The sequence below is a fragment of the Saimiri boliviensis genome, chromosome 10, assembly GCF_048565385.1.
Source record: "Saimiri boliviensis isolate mSaiBol1 chromosome 10, mSaiBol1.pri, whole genome shotgun sequence".
Taxonomy (NCBI): domain Eukaryota; kingdom Metazoa; phylum Chordata; class Mammalia; order Primates; family Cebidae; genus Saimiri; species Saimiri boliviensis.
Window position 1 is genome coordinate 14,431,979 of NC_133458.1, and position 6,000 is coordinate 14,437,978.

Here is a 6,000-nt window from a genome sequence, read left to right on the forward strand (position 1 = left end):
ATAGCTGGGCACAGTGGCTCATGCCTGTAATCCCAGCACTTTGGGAGGCTAAGGCAGGTGGATCACCTGAGGTCAAGAGTTCAAGGCCAGCCTGATCAATATGGTGAAATCCTGTCTCTACTAAAAAATACAAAAATTAGCTGGGTGTGATGGTACATGCTTGTAATCCCAGCTACTTGGGAGGCTGAGGCAGGAGAATCACTTGAACCTGGGAGGCAGAAGTTGTGCTGAACCGAGATCCCACCACTGCACTCCAGCCTGGGGGACAGAGAGAAACTCCACCTCAAAAAAAAAGAATAAGAAGAAGAAGAGGAAGAGGAGGAGGAGGAAGAAGGAGGAGGAGGAGGAGGAGGAGGAGGAGGAGAAGGGGCTGGGCATAGTGGCTAATGACTGTAATCGCAGCACTTTGGGAGCCAAGGCTGAGGGATAATCAGAAGTCAGGAGTTTGAAACAGCCTGGCCAATGTGGTAAAATCCCATCCCTTCTAAAAATAGAAAAAAAAAAAAAAAAAAGCTGGACATGGAGGTACGTGCCTGTATTCCCAGCTACTCAGAAGACTAAGGCAGGAGAATCCCTTGAACCCTGGAGGCAGAGGTTGCATAAGCCAAGATCACACCACTGCACTCCAGCCTGGGTGACAGAGCGAGACTCCATCTCGAAATAATGATAATAATAATAAAAAGAAAAAGAAAAGAAAGAAGGAGATATTTTTATTTCTTACTAACAAATGTATCTCAAATCTCGTAACAGCACCTTCTTAATATTTTGAATCCTGCCATGGGCATCAGAGACCTTGAACTAAATATCTTCAAAGTTCTCTGCCAGCCTGAGATTCCGAGATTCTGACTTTTTCTCTCTCTTTTTCAGTCACTGTCTAAGTACTTACGTTTTTCCTTCTCATCAGTCTCTCTGGGATGAAGTCCAACTTTATCACCTCTTCAAGAAATGCCTTCAAGCTACTGACAATTTTAAATATGTACAATTAAGATACCTTGCTAATCAGTGAATCTAATAATAATAGCTTCTGCTTATTTTGTTCCTATTCTGAATCTGATATTTGTCTAAGTAGTGGCATCCCCACCAAAGGGGTGTCTCACCAGAGATTAAATCTCACAATGTGTTTAGTTTATAAACAAGTCAGACTAGCTGAGGAGGGCCTTCCTGGAAGAGTAGGGTGAGCTCTTTGAAATCATGAGTGAGCCACTCCTCTGAGAAAAGCCAGTAAGCACTACCTCCCCTAAGAAAGGCTGGATTCCCAGAGATAGAAGAGAGTCCATAGCTCTGCATTTTCTGGGTGAACTGGAATTTGCTCTAACCCAGGTCTAGAGGTCACATAGAGAAGAGAAACAGAAAACGAAACAGCTATCCTATGGAAAAGTCTCACTTCAAGCCTCCCGCCTAGAGAGAGCCCCTAAGTTGAAACAATATTCTTTCTTCCCTGAGGAATTGCCCCGACATGCGCACAAAAAGGCGTAAGGGTGCTCCTTGCTGCAAACATCTAGAGGGGGAAGAAAGCATAAGCATTGCCGTTAAATCATTGATTCTTAATGTAAATAGTGCCCCCCTCTAAAAGGTATTCAGGCAATTTATGCGGGTATTTTTGGTGGTCACCATCTTTGGGATCACTATTGACATTTATTGGTTGCATCCAGGATGCACTCCACAAAATGTAGAATTTTCTCCCATCCAGCAAGGACTTTGAGTGTCCTGCAAGGCATCGTGTGGGCAAAAAAATCTGGGCCAAGAATTTAAGTAGACTATTTATAAACATAAAGTAATTTTTGCACACTTTTAATATACAATGACTTTTCTAGAAATGAAACCATCAGATACATTAAAACTCCGGAAATTTGTTTAATTTGAATCATTACCATGAGTTATTTATCATCTCAGAAAAATCATGAAGTTGATGGCAACATCACCCACATGATTTAAATCCGTCACAAAACACAAAACCTATCTGGTGCATCTGTCACATTCCTCTGCGTCTCCATATAGGGGCAAGCATCTGTCTATTTCGTTATGTTATCTACTACAGTGTACCATTTACCTATCATATATGAACCTTTTTTTTTTTTTTTTTTTTTTTTTGAGACGGAGTTTCGCTCTTGTTACCCAGGCTGGAGTGCAATGGCGCAATCTCGGCTCACCGCAACCTCCGCCTCCTGAGCTCAGGCAATTCTCCTGTCTCAGCCTCCCGAGTAGCCGGGATTACAGGCGCGCTCCACCATGCCCAGCTAATTTTGTTTGTATTTTTAGTAGAGACGGGGTTTCACCATGTTGACCAGGATGGTCTCGATCTCTTGACCTCGTGATCCACCCACCTCGGCCTCCCAAAGTGCTGGGATTACAGGCTTGAGCCACCGCACCCAGCAATATATGAACCATTTATATGACAAAACGCAAATTAGTTTTTCTTATAAATTTCTTTCCTTTATACTCTTATATTTAGTTAGGGTATTATATTGATTTTTAATCATTTTAGGTAAACTAATATAGTTTATGAATTTCATTTAACCATAGTATATGGGTCATCTCCCCAATATTTTTGTAAAAAGAGGCATTGATCCAAAACAGTATCTTTTTTTGGGGGGTGGGAGGGATGGAGTCTTGCTCTGTCACCCAGGCTAGAGTGAAGTGACATCATCTCAGCTCACTACAACCTCTGCCTCCCGGATTCAAGTGATTCTCAAGCCTCTGCCTCTGGAGTAGCTGGGACTGCAGGTACTTACCACCACGCCTGGCTAATTTTTGTATTTTTAGTAGCTACGGGGTTTTACCATTTTGGCCAGGCCGGTCTGGAACCCCTGACCTCAAGCGGTCCACCCACCTCCTCCTCCCAAAGTGCTAGGATACCATGCGCGGCCCAGACATAGTATCTTCAAGTGCATAAAATATGATACATTATGCTGTGGGACACCCTGCCACAGTTAGAAGGATTAGCTAAATCTATATATACTGAGATGGAGAAAGCACTAAGACAGCTGAGTGAAGAAAGTTGTTTCATAAAAATGTATATAGCATGTACAACTGATATCAATTATATAAAAATATGTACATATAAAAACATGCTATGTATAATTGTAGAGAGAGGGGAGGGAGAAAAAAAAGCATGGTGGGGGGGGATGTCTGAAAGTTTAAACAGAAACTGATACCAGATGATTGAATCAGGAATGGTAGCCAAGGTGAATTTCTGCTTTATTTGTAATGTTGGAATGTATACAAAGAGAACGTGTGCAGGTATTCATTACATAATCGAAAGAAAAAAAACTGGTGAAACAGAAATGTCAAAAAGAATTTCCAGGGAAAAAAAGCTGTGTGCAAGTTCTTGTGTTTGTCACCCAGTATTCCTGGGTGATGGGAACAGTTCCACTGCAGAGTGGCTTTCTACAGGAACGGCCTCTTGACACAGTGGGCCCAGCATCTCCTCATTACTGGAGGGAGCTCACCAAGCCTGGCATCCTTGCACCTCTCTGAACCCAGCCCACAGCACCCTAATGCCCCACAGCACCCTAACGCCCCACAGCACCCTAATGCCCCACAGCACCCTAACGCCCCACAGCACCCTAATGCCCCACAGCACCCTAACGCCCCACAGCACCCTAACGCCCCACAGCACTGGGCAGCCATATCAGACCCCTGCATCCTTCTGCATACTGCACTTTGACTTAGAACCCAGCCTAGTTCAGGTGGTGGCGGCCTCCACAGAGTATAACCTTGTGGGAAGGGGGCAGTCCAGTGCTGAGGTTAGCCAGGCCAGTGAGCAGCACTGCATTATCATCATTAGTCATAAAGGAGGCATGAGGCCTCACCCAGCTTTTGGGTTTTAAGATAATTACTGTGCAGCCATCAAAGTAGGACAGAGCCAAAGTGGGCTCCCACCCTCTTCCAGACCAAGACTCTAATAAGCATTAGGAGATCCAGGGACATGACGGGGGTGGGAGTACCAGAGGAGAGTTAGAGTGAACTCCTGGGTTTCCTGCCATTGCTGTAAGGTGGAGGGCTTGACGTACTCTGAGGAAGGAGGCACCTCAACCTACGAGACTACATCGTAGCCAACCCAGGGGTATAGTCAGCAAAAAGTACCCCCTCACAGAAGCTCATGGGGCTCATTGTCAACATAAGTACAACAGAAAAGCCAGAACTCACCTTTTGGTAAAGCAGCTACAGCAACAGACCAGCACATTTCTCAAGCCCAGTTTGGAGGAAGAGGTGTTATACATAAAACATCAATTTGTACCATCATTTCTCCAGGTCCCCCCAGCCTGGGGAACAAATGACACATCACAATGGCACCAGGCCATGTGCACCCTGCCAGCTTGGTCTGTGGGTCTCCAGACCCAGCCCTCTCCTGGGAGCCCCTGCCGAGGTGTCCCGGGCTCTGCTCCCACAGTGGCTCCGCTGCCCACTGTTGCTGTCCATCTCCGCCATGGCTCAGCCTGCCCATGACCTACTACTAGCCTCCTGCAGCTGCCAGCCTTAGAGAAGTGGTCTCACCTCTGACAACTGTGCTCTTTCCATCAGCTTTGGGTAGTTGAGCCTTTAAGGGATCACACAGACCTTTTTCCCCATAGAAGACACACTTTCAATGGGTATCTCGGAAAGCAGACACCCTAAGAAAACTTCCTGGATGACAAGGCCAGTGTTCCATTTTAGCTCACACATCTGCATTCTCTCCAACTCTGGATGCAAGTTCCCTGCCTTCTAGGAATCCAATGAGGCAACGCTCTTTAATGCTCCTTTACTTTTTACACCATCTAAACTCTAGAGTCTTCAGAACCTAACCATCGCTACCAAGCCCTTTGCATAATAAGATTCCTGGTGTCTACACAGAATTATGAGAGCTAAATGCAGCAATTGAGTGTGTGTTCCAGTGTCAGACCTTCTGGGTTTGAAGGTCACTTTGACTATTTCTAGCTAAATAACCTTGATTTCAGTTTGTCAGTAAAATGAGCAAACCACATGAGTTCTTATAAGATTGAATGGCAATGTATGTGAAGGGCTTGACATAGTGCTGGTTCACATAATAACTGCAAAAGAGCTATCAGTCTTCTGTCCCCAGGGCCACCTAGAGAGGTATGCAGATAAAGGCTTTGTTTTAACTTTTCTACACAGCAACGAGCATTTTAAAGGCTGTATTATGCCTTATATTCTGCTTCATATTAGTATTGCCTTCTCGTCTCTGAACTCTTCTTCAGAGTAAGAATTCTAAAATCATGTTGGATCAACTGTGACTTTGTTTCTGAGAACTTCAAGTAAATAGCTGATATGGTTTGACTGTGTCCCCACCCAAATCACATCTTGAATTTTCCCGTGTTGTGGGAGAGACCCAGTGGGAGGTAATTGAATCATGGAGGCAGGTCTTTCCCATGCTGTTCTCGTGATAGCAAATAAGTCTCACGAGATCTGAGGGTATTTTAAGGGAGAGTGTCCCTGTACAAGCTCTCTGTGCCTGCTGCCATCCATGTAAGATGTGACTTGCTCCTCCTTGCCTTTCACCTTCCCCATGATTGTGAGGCCTCCCCAGCCATGTGGAACTGTTAAGTCCAATAAACCTCTTTCATTTGTCAATTGTCCAGTCTCAGGTATGTCTTTATCAGCAACATGAAAATGGACTAATACAACAGCATTCACAAAATGTTAGATCTTAATGCTACAGGGCTCCTGAGAGATTGTGTAGTCCTGCCCCTGACTTTAGGCAAGATCTTATTATTCCCACTCAAAGCCAAACGAAATCAAAAGAATTGCCTAAAATTGCATGGCTAGTAAAAGATGTGGGCTCAAAGCCAAAAGGCAGTTAGAATTTACCCAAGAAAATTGGGATTTTGGTCATTTCCACGGCATCTAAGTGCCCATGGTTCTTAGTGACCGACTCTCAACTCCTTAAGTGCCAGGAGAGTTTCTTACAGTGTTTATGTTTGTCTCTTGCCCTCCTCATCAGCCACTTGCAATTAGGCGCTTCATAAAGACCTGCTGATAAAGGTAACACTAATTATGATA